Genomic DNA, 21,416 nt, shown 5'->3' with positions numbered 1-21,416 from the left:
TCTCCCGATCACACGGTTGATCATACTCTGGGTTCCACATGCATGTTTTAGATGAAGGAAGAATCCCTTAAACCTGGAGAGTTGAGACCCTTGGAATGGATACCATGCAATATGACTTCAAAGGGTCTTCATTTGCTCACCGAACCTCTCCAATCCTATCACTGCTGCCGTTATGCCCCTGTACACACACTTGATTCTCTTTCAGAGCCATAGTAATCCATAGGTTTTAAGATACTTACTAGTCAGGTACATTCTTAGGCGTTTAATATGGGGTGTTGAGTCCATTTCGTTGAGCAAGGAGTAGCTCTTGTCTATTCCATATTTGGCTTAAGGAACTTTATCTGTGCTCATTTCAGTCTCAGGTTTTATGCAGCACCTCAACTCACATTTCCCCTTAAGCAAGCATAAGTTGGATTTCTAAATTTGAGACCCTGTTCTGTTTTGTAATTCAGTTCCTGTGTAGCCAAGATTACATTCCGTGTATTAGTGATATCTTATGATGTTTCTATTTCTGTGTGACTTATTTCAGTTAGAATCATCATACCTGAATCCACTCATTATGCTGCTACGGGCCTGATGACATAGATTTCATTGCTGAGTGATATTGCATTGTACGTAAGTACCACAACTTCTTTATCCAGTTTTCACTTTCTGCAATATTGAACTTGTACCGTAAACGAGGTTCTTGTAAACAGAGCCATCCCAAACTTTGGGGTGGCTGTGTCTTTTTGATTTTAATTTCCCTAAGCTATAGGACCATAAGTGGAAGTGCCCTAGGCTCTGTTACTTTGTTTTTTAGATGTTTCAGGAAACACCATACACTTCTCCCGAGTGGCTTTTGGCAATTTACATCCCGCCCATCAGCATAACAAGGCTCCCAGTTCTCCATGGCCTGTCCTGCCTTTCTGGATTTTACACTTTTTTCAGATGGCCCTTTTGACAGGGGGGAAGTGAGACTTCATTGTAGTGCAGATTTCCTTTGCAAGCTTGCTTGGTTGGCCAAAAAGGGCGTATGCGTTTTTTCCTGAATATATTCAGGAAAAAACGCATACGCCCTTTTTGGCCAAGTGCATCATTGTGGACGTTCTGCCTCTTTTCCTATGCTTTCAATGCAATTCCAGTCTACCTCCTGAAATCGGTTGCCTGCAATTCTGCCCCGCTTTCAAGTCCTCTTGGCAGCCTTACTTCAGTATATTTTTGGACGATAGCTGTCATTTATAACTCTGCAGGTTTGTGAATTACAGTGCCCCTGAGCTCCTTTCTTCAACTCGCTTTCTTCTGAGCTGGCCGCAACACCGCAGGATTCCTTCAGGACCTAATCTGGTTCCGGCACGGCACGCTGAGCCTTTGGTTAATTCCTCTTCCTGGTGGGAAATGAGAGTTAAATTTGCCCGTCCAGACACCTCCAGCTAGTCTCTCATTGGTTCTCCCTATTCCTGTTCATCTTCCGCAGAAATTGCAAACTGGGCCAAACAGGAGGTTAAAGGCACTGACTCTCCAAGTCGGGAGAGTGTTTGTAAAGCATCTGGAATGTTGCACCCGAGTACCAGGGGACGAAAACTGAGACATATTTGAACACGTCTCCCGATCACACGGTTGATCATACTCTGGGTTCCACATGCATGTTTTAGCTGAAGGAAGAATCCCTTAAACATGGAGAGTTGAGACCCGTGGAATGGGTACCATGCAATATGACTTCAAAGGGTCTTCATTTGCTCACCGAACCTCTCCAATCCTATCACTGCTGCGTTTATGCCCCTGTACACACGCTTGATTCTCTTTCGGAGACATAGCAATCCATAGGTTTTAAGATACTTACTAGTCAGGTACATTCTTAGGCGTTTAATATGGGGTGTTGAGTCCATTTCGTTGAGCAAGGAGTAGCTCTTGTCTATTCCATATTTGGCTTAAGGAACTTTATCTGTGCTCATTTCAGTCTCTGGTTTTATGCAGCACCCCAACTCACCTTTCCTCTTAAGCAAGTATAAGTTGGTTTTCTACATTTGAGACCCTGTTCTGTTTTGTAATCCAGTTCCTGTGTAGCCAAGTTTACATTCCGTGTATTAGTGATATCTTATGATGTTTCTTTTTCTGTGTGACTTATTTCAGTTAGAATCATCATACCTGAATCCACTCATTATGCTGCTACCGGCCTGATGACATAGATTTCATTGTTGAGTGATATTGCATTGTACGTAAGTACCACAACTTCTTTATCCATTTTAAACTTTCTGCGATATTGAACTTGTACCGTAAACGAGATTCTTGTAAACAGAGCCGTCCCAAACTTTGGGGTGGCTGTGTCTTTTTGATTTTAATTTCCCTAAGCTATAGGACCATAAGTGGAAGTGCCCTAGGCTCTGTTGCTTTGATTTTTAGATGTTTCAGGAAACACCATACACTTCTCCTGAGTGGCTGTTGGCAATTTACATCCCGCCCTTCAGCATAACAAGGCTCCCAGTTCTCCATGGCCTGTCCTGCCTTTCTGGATTTTACACTTTTATCAGATGGCCCTTTTGACCGGGGGGAAGTGAGACTTCATTGTAGTGCAGATTTCCTTTGCAAGCTTGCTTGGTTGGCCAAAAAGGGCGTATGCGTTTTTTCCTAAATATATTCAGGAAAAAACGCATACGCCCTTTTTGGCCAAGTGCATCATTGTGGACGTTCTGCCTCTTTTCCTATGCTTTCAATGCAATTCCAGTCTACCTCCTGAAAGCGGTTTCCTGCAATTCTGCCCCGCTTTCAAGTCCTATTGGCAGCCTTACTTCAGTATATTTTTGGATGATAGCTGTCATTTATAACTCTGCAGGTTTGTGAATTACAGTGCCCCTGAGCTCCTTTCTTCAACTCGCTTTCTTGTGAGCTGGCCACAACACCGCAGGATTGCTTCAGGCCCTAATCTTGTTCCTGCACGGAACACTGAGCCTTTGGTTAATTCCTCTTCCTGGTGGGAAATGAGAGTTAAATTTGTCCGTCCAGACACCTCCAGCTAGTCTCTCATTGGTTCTCCCTATTCCTGTTCATCTTCTGCAGAAATAGGAAACTGGGCCAAACAGGAGGTTAAAGGCACTGACTCTCCAAGTCGGGAGAGTGTTAGTAAAGCATCTGGAATGTTGCACCCGAGTACCAGGGGACGAAAACTGAGACATATTTGAACACGTCTCCCGATCACACGGTTGATCATACTCTCGGTTCCACATGCATGTTTTAGCTGAAGGAAGAATCCCTTAATCCTGGAGAGTTGAGACCCGTGGAATGGGTACCATGCAATATGACTTCAAAGGGTCTTCATTTGCTCACCAAACCTCTCCAATCCTATCACTGCAGCGTTTATGCCCCTGTACACAGGCTTGATTCTCTTTCAGAGACATACCAATCCATAGGTTTTAAGATACTTACTAGTCAGGTACATTCTTAGGCATTTAATATGGGGTGTTGAGTCCATTTCGTTGAGCAAGGCGTAGCTCTTGTCTATTCCATATTTGGCTTAAGGAACTTTATCTGTGCTCATTTCAATCTCTGGTTTTATGCAGCACCCCAACTCACCTTTCCCCTTAAGCAAGCATGTTGGTTTTCTAAATTTGAGAACCTGTTCTGTTTTGTAATCCACTTCCTGTGTAGCCAAGTTTACATTCCATGTATTAGTGACATCTTATGATGTTTCTTTTTCTGTGTGACTTATTTCAGTTAGAATCATCATACCTGAATCCACTCATTATGCTCCTACGGGCCTGATGACATAGATTTCACTGTTGAGTGATATTGCATTGTACGTAAGTACCACAACTTCTTTATCCATTTTTCACTTTCTGCGATATTGAACTTGTACTGTAAAGGAGGTTCTTGTAAACAGAGCCGTCCCAAACTTTGGGGTGGCTGTGTCTTTTTGATTTTAATTTCCCTAAGCTATAGGACCATAAGTGGAAGTGCCCTAGGCTCTGTTGCTTTGTTTTTTAGATGTTTCAGGAAACACCATACACTTCTCCCCTGTGGCTGTTGGCAATTTACATCCCGCCCATCAGCATAACAAGGCTCCCAGTTCTCCATGGCCTGTCCTGCCTTTCTGGATTTTACACTTTTTTCAGATGGCCCTTTTGACCGGGGGGAAGTGAGACTTCATTTTAGTGCAGATTTCCTTTGCAAGCTTGCTTGGTTGGCCAAAATGGGCGTATGCGTTTTTTTCTGAATATATTCAGGAAAAAACGCATACGCTCATTTTGGCCAAGTGCATCATTGTGGACGTTCTGCCTCTTTTCCTATGCTTTAAATGCTATTCCAGTCTACCTCCTAAAATCAGTTTCCTGCAATTCTGCCCCGCTTTCAAGTCCTCTTGGCAGCCTTACTTCAGCATATTTTTGGACGATAGCTGTCATTTATAACTCTGCAGGTTTGTGAATTACAGCGCCCCTGAGCTCCTTTCTTCAACTCGCTTTCTTGTGAGCTGGCCACAACACCGCAGGATTTCTTCAGGCCCTAATCTGGTTCCGGCACGGCACACTGAGCCTTTGGTTAATTCCTCTTCCTGGTGGGAAATGAGAGTTAAATTTGCCCGTCCAGACACCTCCAGCTAGTCTGTCTTTGGTTCTCCCTATTCCTGTTCATCTTCCGCAGAAATTGCAAACTGGGCCAAACAGGAGGTTAAAGGCACTGACTCTCCAAGTCGGGAGAGTGCTAGTAAAGCATCTGGAATGTTGCACCCGAGTACCAGGGGACGAAAACTGAGACATATTTGAACACGTCTCCCGATCACACGGTTGATCATACTCTGGGTTCCACATGCATGTTTTAGCTGAAGGAAGAATCCCTTAAACCTGGAGAGTTGAGACCCGTGGAATGAGAACCATGCAATATGACTTCAAAGGGTATTCATTTGCTCACCGAACCTCTCCAGTCCTATCACTGCTGCTTTTATGCCCCTATACACACGCTTGATTCTCTTTTGGAGACATAGCAATCTATAGGTTTTAACATACTTACTAGTCAGGTACATTCTTAGGCGTTTAATATGGGGTGTTGAGTCCATTTCGTTGAGCAAGGAGTAGCTCTTGTCTATTCCATATTTGGCTTAAGGAACTTGATCTGTGCTCATTTCAATCCCTGGTTTTATGCAGCTCCCCAACTGACCTTTCCCCTTAAGCAAGCATATTGGTTTTCTAAATTTGAGAACCTGTTCTGTTTTGTAATCCAGTTCCTGTGTAGCCAAGTTTACATTCCGTGTATTAGTGATATCTTATGATGTTTCTTTTTCTGTGTGACTTATTTCAGTTAGAATCATCATACCTGAATCCACTCATTATGCTGCTATGGGCCTGATGACATAGATTTCATTGCTGAGTGATATTGCATTGTATGTAAGTACCACAACATCTTTATCCATTTTTCACTTTCGGTGATATTGAACTTGTACCGTAAATGAGGTTCTGGTAAACAGAGCTGTCCCAAAATTTGGGGTTGCTGTGTCTTTTTGATTTTAATTTCCCTAAGCTATAGGACCATAAGTGGAAGTGCCCTAGGCTCTGTTGCTTTGTTTTTTAGATGTTTCAGGAAACACCATACACTTATGGCAAGTGGCTGTTGGCAATTTACATCCCGCCCATCAGCATAACAAGCCTCCCAGTTCTCCATGGCCTGTCCTGCCTTTCTGGATTTTACACTTTTATCAGATGGCCCTTTTGACTGGGGGGAAGTGAGACTTCATTGTAGTGCAGATTTCCTTTGCAAGCTTGCTTGGTTGGCCAAAAAGGGCGTATGCGTTTTTTCCTGAATATATTCAGGAAAAAACGCATACACACTTTTTGGCCAATTGCATCATTGTGGACGTTCTGCCTCTTTTCCTATGCTTTCAATGCAATTCCAGTCTACCTCCTGAAATCGGTTGCCTGCAATTCTGCCCCGATTTCATGTCCTCTTGGCAGCCTTACTTCAGTATATTTTTGGACGATAGCTGTCATTTATAACTCTGCAGGTTTGTGAATTACAGTGCCCCTGAGCTCCTTTCTTCAACTCGCTTTTTGTGAGCTGGCCGCAACACCGCAGGATTGCTTCAGGCCCTAATCTGGTTCTGGCACGGCACGCTGAGCCTTTGGTTAATTCCTCTTCCTGGTGGGAAATGAGAGTTAAATTTGCCCGTCCAGACACCTCCAGCTAGTCTCTCTTTGGTTCTCCCTATTCCTGTTCATCTTCCGCAGAAATTGCAAACTGGGCCAAACAGGAGGTTAAAGGCACTGACTCTCCAAGTCGGGAGAGTGTTAGTAAAGCATATGGAATGTTGCACCCGAGTACCAGGGGACGAAAACTGAGACATATTTGAACACGTCTCCCGATCACATGGTTGATCATACTCTGGGTTCCACAGGCATGTTTTAGCTGAAGGAAGAATCCCTTAAACCTGGAGAGTTGAGACCCGTGGAATGGGTACCATGCAATATGACTTCAAAGGGTCTTCATTTGCTCACCGAACCTCTCCAATCCTATCACTGCTGCGTTATTGCCCCTGTACACACGCTTGATTCTCTTTCGGAGACATAGCAATCCATAGGTTTTGAGATACTTACTAGTCAGGTACATTCATAGGCGTTTAATATGGGGTGTTGAGTCCATTTCGTTGAGTAAGGAGTAGCTCTTGTCTATTCCATATTTGGCTTAAGGAACTTTATCTGTGCTCATTTCAGTCTCTGGTTTTATGCAGCACCCCAACTCACCTTTCCCCTTAAGCAAGCATAAGTTGGTTTTCTACATTTGAGACCCTGTTCTGTTTTGTAATCCAGTTCCTGTGTAGCCAAGTTTACATTCCGTGTATTAGTGATATCTTATGATGTTTCTTTTTCTGTGTGACTTATTTCAGTTAGAATCATCATACCTGAATCCACTCATTATGCTGCTACGGGCCTGATGACATAGATTTCATTGCTGAGTGATATTGCATTGTACGTAAGTACCGCAACTTCTTTATCCATTTCTTGCTTTCTGCGATATTGAACTTGTACCGTAAACGAGATTCTTGTAAACAGAGCCGTCCCAAACTTTGGGGTGGCTGTGTCTTTTTGATTTTAATTTCCCTAAGCTATAGGACCATAAGTGGAAGTGCCCTAGGCTCTGTTGCTTTGATTTTTAGATGTTTCAGGAAACACCATACACTTCTCCCCAGTGGCTGTTGGCAATTTACATCCTGCCAATCAGCAGAACAAGGCTCCCAGTTCTCCATGGCCTGTCCTGCCTTTCTGGATTTTACACTTTTTTCAGATGTTCCTTTTGACCGGGGGGAAGTGAGACTTCATTGTAGTGCAGATTTCCTTTGCAAGCTTGCTTGTTTGGCCAAAAAGGGCGTATGCGTTTTTTCCTGAATATATTCAGGAAAAAACGCATACGCCCTTTTTGGCCAAGTGCATCATTGTCGACGTTCTGCCTCTTTTCCTATGCTTAAATGCAATTCCAGTCTACCTCCTGAAATCGGTTTCCTGCAATTCTGCCCCGCTTTCAAGTCCTCTTGGCAGCCTTACTTCAGTATATTTTTGGACGATAGCTGTCATTTATAACTATGCAGGTTTGTGAATTACAGTGCCCCTGAGCTCCTTTCTTCAACTCGCTTTCTTGTGAGCTGGCCGCAACACCGCAGGATTGCTTCAGGCCCTAATCTGGTTCCGGCACGGCATGCTGAGCCTTTGGTTAATTCTTCTTCCTGGTGGGAAATGAGAGTTAAATTTGCCCTTCCAGACACCTCCAAATAGTCTCTCATTGGTTCTCCCTATTCCTGTTCATCTTCCGCAGAAATTGCAAACTGGGCCAAACAGGAGGTTAAAGGTACTGACTCTCCAAGTCGGGAGAGTGTTAGTAAAGTGTCTGGAATATTGCACCCTAGTACGAGGGGACGAAAACTGAGACATATTTGAACACGTCTCCCGATCACACGGTTGATCATACTCTGGGTTCCACATGCATGTTTTAGCTGAAGGAAGAATCCCTTAAACCTGGAGAGTTGAGACCCGTGGAATGGGTACCATGCAATATGACTTCAAAGGGTCTTCATTTGCTCACCGAACCTCTTCAATCCTATCACTGCTGCGTTTATGCCCCTGTACACATGCTTGTTTCTCTTTCGGAGACATAGCAATCCATAGGTTTTAAGATACTTACTACTCAGGTACATTCTTAGGCGTTTAATATGGGGTGTTGAGTCCATTTCGTTGAGCAAGGTGTAGCTCTTGTCTATTCCATATTTGGTTTAAGGAACTTTATCTGTGCTCATTTCAATCTCTGGTTTTATGCAGCACCCCAACTCACCTTTCCCCTTAAGCAAGCATAAGTTGGTTTTCTAAATTTGAGACCCTCTTCTGTTTTGTAATCCAGTTCCTGTGTAGCCAAGTTTACATTCCGTGTATTAGTGATATCTTATGATGTTTCTTTTTCTGTGTGACTTATTTCAGTTAGAATCATCATACCTGAATCCACTCATTATGCTGCTACGGGCCTGATGACATAGATTTCATGCTGAGTGGTATTGCATTGTACGTAAGTACCACAACTTGTTTATCCATTTTTCACTTTCTGCGATATTGAACTTGTACCGTAAACGAGGTTCTTGTAAACAGAGCCGTCCCAAACTTTGGGGTGGCTGTGTCTTTTTGATTTTAATTTCCCTAAGCTATAGGACCATAAGTGGAAGTGCCCTAGGCTCTGTTGCTTTGTTTTTTAGATATTTCAGGAAACACCATACACTTCTCCAGAGTGGCTGTTGGCAATTTACATCCCGCCCATCAGCATAACAAGGCTCCCAGTTCTCCATGGCCTGTCCTGCCTTTCTGGATTTTACACTTTTTTCAGATGGCCCTTTTGACAGGGGGGAAGTGAGACTTCATTTTAGTGTCGATTTCTTTTGCAACCTTGCTTGGTTGGCCAAAAAGGACGTATGCGTTTTTTCCTGAATATATTCAGGAAAAAACACATACGCCCTTTTTGGCCAAGTGCATCATTGTCGACGTTCTGCCTCTTTTTCTATGCTTTAAATGAAATTCCAGTCTACCTCCTGAAATCGGTTTCCTGCAATTCTGCCCCGCTTTCAAGTCCTCTTGGCAGCCTTACTTCAGTATATTTTGGACGATAGTTGTCATTTATAACTCTGCAGGTTTGTGAATTACAGTGCCCCTGAGCTCCTTTCTTCAACTCGCTTTCTTGTGAGCTGGCCGCAACACCGCAGGATTGCTTCAGGCCCTAATCTGGTTCCGGCATGGCTCGCTGAGCCTTTGGTTAATTCCTCTTCCTGGTGGGAAATGAGAGTTAAATTTGCCCGTCCAGACACCTGCAGCTAGTCTCTCATTGGTTCTCCCTATTCCTGTTCATCTTCCGCAGAAATTGCAAACTGGGCCAAACAGGAGGTTAAAGGCACTGACTCTCCAAGTTGGGAGAGTGTTAGTAAAGCATCTGGAATGTTGCACCCGAGTACCAGGGGACGAAAACTGAGACATATTCGAACACGTCTCCCGATCACACGGTTGAAAATACTCTGGGATCCACAGGCATGTTTTAGCTGAAGGAAGAATCCCTTAAACCTGGAGAGTTGAGACCCGTGGAATGGGTACCATGCAATATGACTTCAAAGGGTCTTCATTTGCTCACCGAAACTCTCCAATCCTATCACTGCTGCGTTTTTGCCCCTGTACACATGCTTGATTCTCTTTCGGAGACATAGCAATCCATAGGTTTTAAGATACTTACAAGTCAGGTACATTCTTAGGCGTTTAATATGGGGTGTTGAGTCCATTTCGTTGAGCAAGGAGTAGCTCTTGTCTATTCCATATTTGTCTTAAGGAACTTTATCTGTGCTCATTTCAATCTCTGGTTTTATGCAGCAACCCAACTCACCTTTCCCCTTAAGCAAGAATAAGTTGCTTTTCTATCTTTGAGACCCTGTTCTGTTTTGTAATCCAGTTCCTGTGTAGCCAAGTTTACATTCCGTGTATTAGTGATATCTTATAATGTTTCTTTTTCTGTGTGAGTTATTTCAGTTAGAATCATCATACCTGAATCCACTCATTATGCTGCTACGGGCCTGATGACATAGATTTCATTGCTGAGTGATATTGCATTGTACGTAAGTACCACAACTTCTTTATCCATTTTTCACTTTCTGCGATATTGAACTTGTAACGTAAACGAGGTTCTTGTAAACAGAGCCGTCCCAAACTTTGGGGTGGCTGTGTCTTTTTGATTTTAATTTCCCTAAGCTATAGGACCATAAGTGGAATTGCCCTAGGCTTTTTTGCTTTGTTTTTTAGATGTTTCAGGAAATACCATACACTTCTCCCTAGTGGCTGTTGGCAATTTACATCCCGCCCATCAGCATAACAAGGCTCCCAGTTCTCCATGGCCTGTCCTGCCTTTCTGGATTTTACACTTTTTTCAGATGGCCCTTTTGACCGGGGGGAAGTGAGACTTTATTGTAGTGCAGATTTCCTTTGCAAGCTTGCTTGGTTGGCCAAAAAGGGCGTATGCGTTTTTTCCTGAATATATTCAGGAAAAAACGCATACGCCCTTTTTGGCCAAGTGCATCATTGTCCACGTTCTGCCTCTTTTCCTATGCTTTAAATGCAATTCCAGTCTACCTCTTGAAATCGGTTTCCTGCAATTCTGCCCCGCTTTCAAGTCCTCTTGGCAGCCTTACTTCAGTATATTTTCGGACGATAGCTGTCATTTATAACTCTGCAGGTTTGTGAATTACAGTGCCCCTGAGCTCCTTTCTTCAACTCGCTTTCTTGTGAGCTGGCCACAACACCGCAGGATTGCTTCAGGCCCTAATCTTGTTCCGGCACGGCATGCTGAGCTTTTGGTTAATTCCTCTTCCTGGTGGGAAATGAGAGTTAAATTTGCCCGTCCAGACACCTCCAGCTAGTCTCTCATTGGTTCTCCCTAAAGAGTCTGGAATTTTGCACCTAAGTACCAGGGGACGAAAAGTGAGACATATTTTAATATGTCTCCCTATCACACGGTTGATCATACTCTGAGTTCCACATGCATGTTTTAGCTGAAGGAAGAATCTCTTAAACCTGGAGAGTTGAGACCGGTGGAATGGGTATCATGCAATATGACTTCAAAGGGTCTTAATTTGCTCACCGAACCTCTCCAATCCTATCACTGCTGCGTTTATGCCCCTGGACACACGCTTGATTCTCTTTCAGAGACATAGCAATCCATAGGTTTTAAGATACTTACTAGTCAGGTACATACTTAGGCGTTTAATATGGCATGTTGAGTCCATTTCATTGAGCAAGTAGTAGCTCTTGTCTATTCCATATTTGGCTTAAGGAACTTTATCTGTGCTCATTTCAATCTCTGGTTTTATGCAGCACCCCAACTCACCTTTCCCCTTAAGCAAGCATAAGTTGTTTTTCTAAATTTCAGACCCTCTTCTGTTTTGTAATCCAGTTCCTGTGTAGCCAAGTTTACATTCCGTGTATTAGTGATATCTTATGATGTTTCTTTTTCTGTGTGACTTATTTCAGTTAGAATCATCATACCTGAATCCACTCATTATGCTGCTATGGGCCTGATGACATACATTTCATTGCTGAGTGATATTGTATTGTATGTAAGTACCACAACTTCTTTATCCATTTTTCACTTTCTGCGATATTGAACTTGTACCGTAAACGAGGTTCTTGTAAACAGAGCCGTCCCAAACTTTGGGGTGGCTGTGTCTTTTTGATTTTAATTTCCCTAAGCTATAGCACCATAAGTGGAAGTGCCCTAGGCTCTGTTGCTTTGTTTTTTAGATGTTTCCGGAAACACCATACACTTCTCCCGAGTGGCTGTTGGCAATTTACATCCCGCCCATCAGCATAACAAGGCTCCCAGTTCTCCATGGCCTGTCCTGCGTTTCTGGATTTTACACTTTTTTCAGATGGCCCTTTTGACCGGGGGGAAGTGAGACTTCATTGTAGTGCAGATTTCCTTTGCAAGCTTGCTTGGTTGGCCGAAAAGGGCGTATGCGTTTTTTCCTGAATGCGTTTTTTCCTGAATATATTCAGGAAAAAACGCATACGCCCTTTTTGGCCAAGTGCATCATTGTCGACGTTCTTCCTCTTTTCCTATGCTTTAAATGCAATTCCAGTCTACCTCCTGAAATCGGTTTCCTGCAATTCTGCCCCGCTTTCAAGTCGTCTTGGCAGCCATACTTCAGTATATTTTTGGATGATAGCTGTCATTTATAACTCTGCAGGTTTGTGAATTACAGTGCCCCTGAGCTCCTTTCTTCAACTCACTTTCTTGTGAGCTGGCCGCAACACCACAGGATTGCTTCAGGCCCTAATCTGGTTCCGGCACGGCACGCTGAGCCTTTGTTTAATTCCTCTTCCTGGTGGGAAATGAGAGTTAAATTTGCCCGTCCAGACACCTCCAGCTAGTCTCTCATTGGTCCTCCCTATTCCTGTTCATCTTCCGCAGAAATTGCAAACTGGACCAAACAGGAGGTTAAAGGCACTGACTCTCCAAGTCGGGAGAGTGTTAGTAAAGCATCTGGAATGTAGCACCCGAGTACCAGGGGACGAGAACTGAGACATATTGGAACATGTCTCCCGATCACACGGTTGATCATACTCTGGGTTCCACATGCATGTTTTAGCTGAAGGAAGAATCCCTTAAACCTGGAGAGTTGAGACCCGTGGAATGGGTACCATGCAATATGTCTTCAAAGGGTCTTCATTTGCTCACCGAACCTCTCCAATCCTATCACTGCTGCGTTTATGCCCCTGTACACATGCTTGATTCTCTTTCAGAGACATAGCAATCCATAGGTTTTAAGATACTTACTAGTCAGGTACATTCTTAGGCGTTTAATGTGGGGTGTTGAGACCATTTCATTGAGCAAGGAGTAGCTCTTGTCTATTCCATATTTGGCTTAAGGAACTTTATCTGTGCTCATTTCAATCTCTGGTTTTATGCAGCACCCCAACTCACATTTCCCCTTAAGCAAGCATAAGTTGGTTTTCTTAATTTGAGAACCTCTTCTGTTTTGTAATCCAGTTCCTATGTAGCCAAGTTTATATTCCGTGTATTAGTGATATCTTATGATGTTTCTTTTTCTGTGTGACTTATTTCAGTTAGAATCATCATACCTGAATCCACTCATTATGCTGCTATGGGCCTGATGACATAGATTTCATTGCTGAGTGATATTGCATTGTACGTAAGTACCACAACTTCTTTATCCATTTTTCACTTTCTGCGATATTCAACTTGTACTGTAAATGAGGTTCTTGTAAACAGAGCCGTCCCAAACTTTGGGGTGGCTGTGTCTTTTTGATTTTCATTTCCCTAAGCTATAGGACCATAAGTGGAAGTGCCCTAGGCTGTGTTTCTCTGTTTTTTAGATGTTTCAGGAAACACCATACACTTCTCCTGAGTGGCTGTTGGCAATTTACATCCCGCCCATCAGCATAACAAGGCTCCCAGTTCTCCATGGCCTGTCCTGCCTTTCTGGATTTTACACTTTTTTTCAGATGGCCCTTTTGACCGGGGGGAAGTGAGACTTCATTGTAGTGGAGATATCCTTTCCAAGCTTGCTTGGTTGGCCAAAAAGAGCGTAGGTGTTTTTTCCTGAATATATTCAGAAAAAAACGCATACGCCCTTTTTGGCCAAGTGCATCATTGTCGACGTTCTGCCTCTTTTCCTATGCTTTCAATGCAATTCCAGTCTATCTCCTGAAATCGGTTGCCTGCAATTCTGCCCCGCTTTCAAGTCCTCTTGGCAGCCTTACTTCAGTATATTTTTGGACGATAGCTGTCATTTATAACTCTGCAGGTTTGTGAATTACAGTGCCCCTGAGCTCCTTTCTTCAACTCGCTTTCTTGTGAGCTGGCCGCAACACCGCAGGATTGTTTCAGGCCCTAATCTGGGTCCGGCACGGCACGCTGAGCCTTTGGTTAATTCCTCTTCCTGGTTGGAACTGAGAGTTAAATTTGCCCGTCCAGACACCTCCAGCTAGTCTCTCATTGGTTCTCCCTATTCCTGTTCATCTTCCGCAGAAATTGCAAACTGGGCCAAACAGGAGGTTAAAGGCACTGACTCTCCAAGTCAGGAGAGTGTTAGTAAAGCGTCTGGAATATAACACCCGAGTACCAGGGGACGAAAACTGAGACATGTTGGAACACATCTCCCGATCACATGGTTGATCATACTCTGGGTTCCACATGCATGTTTTAGCTGAAGGAAGAATCCCTTAAACCTGGAGAGTTGAGACCCGTGTAATGGGTACCATGCAATATGACTTCAATGGGTCTTCATTTGCTCACCGAACCTCTCCAATCCTATCACTGCTGCGTTTATGCCCCTGTACACACGCTTGATTCTCTTTAGGAGACATAGCAATCTGAGGTTTTATGATACTTACTAGTCAGGTACATTCTTAGGCGTTTAATATGGGGTGTTGAGTCCATTTCGTGAGCAAGGAGTAGCTCTTGTCTATTCCATATTTGGCTTAAGGAACTTTATCTGTGCTCATTTCAATCTCTGGTTTTATGCAGCACCCCAACTCACCTTTCACCTTAAGCAAGCATAAGTTGGTTTTCTAAATTTGAGACCCTGTTCTGTTTTGGAATCCACTTCCTTTGTAGCCAAGTTTACATTCCGTGTATTGGTGATATCTTATGATGTTTCATTTTCTGTGTGACTTATTACAGTTAGAATCATCATATCTGAATCCACTCATTATGCTGCTACAGGCCTGATGACATAGATTTCATTGCTGAGTGATATTGCATTGTACGTAAGTACCAAAACTTCTTTATCCATTTTTCGCTTTCTGCGACATTGAACTTGTACCGTAAACGAGTTTCTTGTAAACAGAGCCGTCCCAAACTTTGGGGTGGCTGTGTCTTTTTTATTTTAATTTCCCTAAGCTATAGGACCATAAGTGGAAGTGCCCTAGGCTCTGTTGCTTTGTTTTTTAGATGTTTCAGGAAACACCATACACTTCTCCCAAGTGGCTGTTGGCAATTTACATCTCGCCCATCAGCATAACAAGGCTCCCAGTTCTCCATGGCCTGTCCTGCCTTTCTGGATTTTACACTTTGTTCAGATGGCCCTTTTGACCGGGGGAAGTGAGACTTCATTGTAGTGCAGATTTCCTTTGCAAGCTTGCTTGGTTGGCCAAAAAGGGCGTATGCGTTTTTTCCTGAATATATTCAGAAAAAAACGCATACGCCCTTTTTGGCCAAGTGCATCATTGTCGACGTTCTGCCTCTTTTCCTATGCTTTCAATGCAATTCCAGTCTACCTCCTGAAATCGGTTTCCTGCAATTCTGCCCCGCTTTCAAGTCCTCTTGGCAGCCTTACTTCAGTATATTTTTGGACGATAGCTGTCATTTATAACTCTGCAGGTTTGTGAATTACAGTGCCCCTGAGCTCCTTTTTTCAACTCACTTTCTTGTGAGCTGGCCGCAACACCGCAGGATTGCTTTAGGCCCTAATCTGGTTGCGGCACGGCACGCTGAGCCTTTGGTTAATTCCTCTTCCTGGTGGGAAATGAGAGTTAAATTTGCCTGTCCAGTCACCTCCAGCTAGTCTCTCATTGGTTCTCCCTATTCCTGTTCATCTTCCGCAGAAATTGCAAACTGGGCCAAACAGGAGGTTAAAGGTACTGACTCTCCAAGTCAGGAGAGTGTTAGTAGAGCATCTGGAATGTTGCACCGGAGTAGCAGGGGACGAGAACTGAGACATATTGGAACACATCTCCCGATCACATGGTTGATCATACTCTGGGTTCCACATGCAAGTTTTAGCTGAAGGAAGAATCCCTTAAACCTGGAGAGTTGAAGCCCTTGGAATGGGTACCATGCAATATGACTTCAAAGGGTCTTCATTTGCTCACCTAACCTCTCCAATCTTACCACTGCTGCGTTTATGTGCCTGTACACACGCTTGATTCTCTTTCAGAGACATAGCCATCCATAGGTTTTAAGATACTTACTAATCAGGTACATTCTTAGGCGTTTAATATGGGGTGTTGAGTCCATTTGGTTGAGCAAGGAGTAGCTCTTGTCTATTCCATATTTGGCTTAAGGAACTTTATCTGTGCTCATTTCAATCTCTGGTTTTATGCAGCACCCCAACTCACCTTTCCCCTTAAGCAAGCATGTTGGTTTTCTAAATTTGAGACCCTCTTCTGTTTTGTAATCCAGTTCCTGTGTAGCCAAATTTACATTGCATGTGTTAGTGATATCTTATGATGTTTCTTTTTCTCTGTGACTTATTTCAGTTAGAATCATCAAACCTGAATCCACTCATTATGCTGCTACGGGCCTGATGACATAGATTTCATTGCTGAGTGATATTGCATTGTACGTAAGTACCCCAATTTCTTTATCCATTTTTCACTTTCTGCGATATTGAACTTGTACTGTAAATAAGGTTCTTGTAAACAGAGCCGTCCCAAACTTTGGCGTGGCTGTGTCTTTTTTATTTTAATTTCCCTAAGCTATAGGACCATAATTGGATGTGCCCTAGGCTCTGTTGGTGTGTTTTTTAGATGTTTCAGGAAACACCATACACTTCTCCCGAGTTGCTGTTGGCAATTTACATCCCGCCCTTCAGCATAACAAGGCTCCCAGTTCTCCATGGCCTGTCCTGCCTTTCTGGATTTTACACTTTTTTCAGATGGCCGTTTTGATCGGGGGGAAGTGAGACTTCATTGTAGTGCAGATTTCCTTTGCAAGCTTGCTTGGTTGGGCAAAAAGGGCGTATGCGTTTTTTCCTGAATATATTCAGGAAAAAACGCATATGCCCTTTTTGGCCAAGTGCATCATTGTGGACGTTCTGCCTCTTTTCCTATGCTTTAAATGCAATTCCAGTCTACCTCCTGAAATCGGATTCCTGCAATTCTGCCCAGCTTTAAGTCCTCTTGGCAGCCTTACTTCAGTATATTTTTGGACGATAGCTGTCATTTATAACTCTGCAGGTTTGTGAATTACAGTGCCCCTGAGCTCCTTTCTTCAACTCGCTTTCTTGTGAGCTGGCCGCAACACCGCCGGATTGCTTCAGGCCATAATCTAGTTCTGGCACGGCACGCAGAGCCTTTGGTTAATTCCTCTTCCTGGTGGGAAATGAGAGTTAAATTTGCCCGTCCAGACACCTCCAGATAGTCTCTCATTGGTTCTCCCTATTCCTGTTCATCTTCCGCAGAAATTGCAAACTGGGCCAAACAGGAGGTTAAAGGCACTGACTCTCCAATTCGGGAGAGTGTTAGTAAAGCATCTGGAATGTTGCAACCAAGTACCAGCGGACGAGAACTGAGACATATTTGAACACGCCTCCCGATCACACGGTTGATCATACTCTGGGTTCCACATGCATGTTTTAGCTGAAGGAAGAATCCCTTAAACCTGGAGAGTTGAGACCCGTGGAATGGGTACCATGCAATATGACTTCAAAGGGTCTTCATTTGCTCACCGAACCTCTCCAGTCCTATCACTGCTGCGTTTATGCCCCTGTACACACACTTGATTCTCTTTCGGAGACATAGCCATCCATAGGTTTTAAGATACTTACTAGTCAGGTACATTCTTAGGCGTTTAATATGGGGTGTTGAGTCCATTTCATTGAGCAATGAGTAGCTCTTGTCTATTACATATTTGGCTTAAGGAACTTTATCTGTGCTTATTTCAATCTCTGGTTTTATGCAGCACCCCAACTCACCTTTCCCCTTAAGCAAGCATAAGTTGGTTTTCTAAATTTGAGACCCTGTTCTGTTTTGTAATTCAGTTCCTGTGTAGCAAAGTTTACATTCCGTGTATTAGTGATATCTTATGATGTTTCTTTTTCTGTGTGACTTATTTCAGTTAGAATCATCGTACCTGCATCCACTCATTTTCTGCTACAGGCCTGATGACATAGATTTCATTGCTGAGTGATATTGCATTGTACGTAAGTACCACAAATTCTTTATCCATTTTTCACTTTCTGTGATATTGAACTTGTACCGTAAACGAGGTTCTTGTAAACAGAGCCGTCCCAAAGTTTGGGGTGGCTGTGTCTTTTTGATTTTAATTTCCCTAAGCTATAGGACCATAAGTGGAAGTGCCCTAGGCTCTGTTGCTTTGTTTTTCAGATGTTTCAGGAAACACCATACACTTCTCCCGAGTGGCTGTTGGCAATTTACATCCCGCCCATCAGCATAACAAGGCTCCCAGTTCTCCATGGCCTGTCCTGCCTTTCTGGATTTTACACTTTTTTCAGATTGTCCTTTTCACCGGGGGGAAGTGAGACTTCATTGTAGTGCAGATTTCCTATGCAAGCTTGCTAGGTTGGCCAAAAAGTGTGTATGCTTTTTTTCCTGAATATATTCAGGAAAAAACGCATATGCCCTTTTTGGCCAAGTGCATCATTGTCGACGTTCTGCCTCTTTTCCTATGCTTTGAATGCAATTCCAGTCTACCTCCTGAAATCGGTTTCCTGCAATTCTGCCCCGCTTCCAAGTCCTCTTGGCAGCCTTACTTCAGTATATATTTGGACGATAGCTGTCATTTATAACTCTGGAGGTCTGTGAATTACAGTGCCCCTGAGTTCCTTTCTTCAACTCGCTTTCTTGTGAGCTGGCCACAACACCGCAGGATTGCTTCAGGCCCTAATCTGGTTCCGTCACGGCACGCTGAGCCTTTGGTTAATTCCACTTCCTGGTGGGAAATGAGAGTTAAATTTGCCCATATAGTCACCTCCAGCTAGTCTCTCATTGGTTCTAACTATTTCTGTTCATCTTCCGCAGAAATTGCAAACTGGGCCAAACAGGAGGTTAAAGGCACTGACTCTCCAAGTCGGGAGAGTGTTAGTAAAGCATCTGGAATATTGTACCCGAGTACCACGGGTCGAAAACTGAGACATATTTGAACACGTTTCCAGATCACACGATTGATCATACTCTGGGTTCCACATGCATGTTTTAGCTGAAGGAAGAATCCCTTAAACCTGGAGAGTTGAGACCCGTGGAATGGGTACCATGCAATATGACTTCAAAGGGTCTTCATTTGCTCACTGAACCTCTCCAATCCTATCACTGCTGCGTTTATGCCCCTGTACACACGCTTGATTCTCTTTCGGAGACATAGCAATCCACAGGTTTTAAGATACTTACTCATCAGGTACATTCTTAGGCATTTAATATGGGGTGTTGAATCCATTTGCTTGAGCAAGGAGTAGCTCTTGTCTATTCCATATTTGGCTTAAGGATGTTTATCTGTGCTCATTTCAATCTCAGGTTTTATGCAGCACCCCAACTCACCTTTCCCCTTAAGCAAGCATAAGTTGGTTTTCTACATTTGAAACACTGTTCTGGTTGTAATCCAGTTCCTGTGTAGCCAAGTTTACATTCCGTGTATTAGTGATATCTTATTATGTTTCTTTTTCTGTGTGACTTATTTCAGTTAGAATCATCATACCTGAAACCACTCATTTTGCTGCTACGGGCCTGATGACATAGATTTCATTACTGAGTGATATTGCATTGTACGTAAGTACCACAACTTCTTTATCCATTTTTCGCTTTCTGCGATATTGAACTTGTACCGTAAGCGAGGTTCTTGTAAACAGAGCTGTCCCAAACTTTGGGGTGGCTGTGTCTTTTTGATTTTAATTTCCCTAAGCTATAGGACCATAAGTGGAAGTGCCCTAGGCTCTGTTGCTTTGTTTTTTAGATGTTTCAGGAAACACCATACACTTCTCCTGAGTGGCTGTTGGCAATTTACATGCCGCCCATCAGCATAACAAGGCTCCCAGTTCTCCATGGCCTGTCCTGCCTTTCTGGATTTTACACTTTTTTCAGATGCCCCTTTTGACCGGGGGGAAGTGAGACTTCATTGTAGTGCAGATTTCCTGTGCAAGCTTGCTTGGTTGGCCAAAAAGGGCGTATGCGTTTTTTCCTGAATATATTCAGGAAAAAACGCATACGCCCTTTTTGGCCAAGTGCATTATTGTGGACGTTCTGCCTCTTTTCCTATGCTTTCAATGCAATTCCAGTCTACCTCCTGAAATCGGTTGCCTGCAATTCTTCCCCGCATTCAAGTCATCTTGGCAGCCTTACTTCAGTATATTTTTGGATGATAGGTGTCATTTATAACTCTGCATGTTTGTGAATTACAGGGTCCCAAGCTCCTTTCTTCAACTCGCTTTCCTGTGAGCTGGCCACAACACCGCAGGATTGCTTCAGGCCCTAATCTGGTTCCAACACGGCACGCTGAGCCTTTGGTTAATTCCTCTTCCTGGTGGGAAATGAGAGTTAAATTTGCCCGTCCAGACACCTCCAGCTAGTCTCTCATTGGTTCTCCCTATTCCTGTTCATCTTCCGCAGAAATTGCAAACTGGGCCAAACAGGAGGTTAAAGGCACTGACTCTCCAAGTTGGGAGATTGTTAGTAAAGCATCTGGAATATTGCACCCGAGTACCAGGGGACGAAAACTGACATATTTGAACACGTCTCCCGATCACACGGTTGATCATACTCTGGGTTCCACATGCATGTTTTAGCTGAAGGAAGAATCCCTTAAACCTGGAGAGTTGAGACCCGTGGAATGGGTACCATGCAATATGACTTCAAAGGGTCTTCATTTGCTCACCAAAGCTCTCCAATCCTATCACTGCTGCGTTTATGCCCCTGTACACACGCTTGATTCTCTTTCGGAGACATAGCAATCCATAGGTTTTAAGATACTTACTAGTCAGGTACATTCTTAGGCGTTTAATATGGTTGTTGAGTCCATTTGGTTGAGCAAAGAGTAGCTCTTGTCTATTCCATATTTGGCTTAAGGAACTTTATCTGTGCTCATTTCAATCTCTGGTTTTATGCAGCACCCCAACTCACCTTTCCCCTTAAGCAAGCATGTTGGTTTTCTAAATTTGAGACCCTGTTCTGTTTTGTAATCCAGTTCCTGTGTAGCCAAGTTTACATTCCATGTGTTAGTGATATCTTATGATGTTTCTTTTTCTCTGTGACTTATTTCAGTTAGAATCATCATACCTGAATCCACTCCTTATGCTGCTGCGGGCCTGATGACATAGATTTCATTGCTGAGTGATATTGCATTGTACGTAAGTACCCCAATTTCTTTATCCATTTTTCACTTTCTGCGATATTGAACTTGTACTGTAAATGAGGTTCTTGTAAACAGAGCCGTCCCAAACTTTGGCGTGGCTGTCTCTTTTTTATTTTAATTTCCCTAAGCTATAGGACCATAATTGGAAGTGCCCTAGGCTCTGTTGCTCTGTTTTTTAGATGTTTCAGGAAACACCATACACTTCTCCCGAGTGGCTGTTGGCAATTTACATCCCGCCCTTCAGCATAACAAGGCTCCCAGTTCTCCATGGCCTGTCCTGCCTTTCTGGATTTTACACTTTTTTCAGATGGCCGTTTTGACCGGGGGGAAGTGAGACTTCATTGTAG

This window comes from Orcinus orca, chromosome 5, assembly GCF_937001465.1.
Source record: "Orcinus orca chromosome 5, mOrcOrc1.1, whole genome shotgun sequence".
Classification (NCBI taxonomy): Eukaryota; Metazoa; Chordata; class Mammalia; order Artiodactyla; family Delphinidae; genus Orcinus; species Orcinus orca.
The sequence above is the reverse complement of the archived record's forward strand: the minus strand, read 5'-3'. Positions refer to the sequence as shown.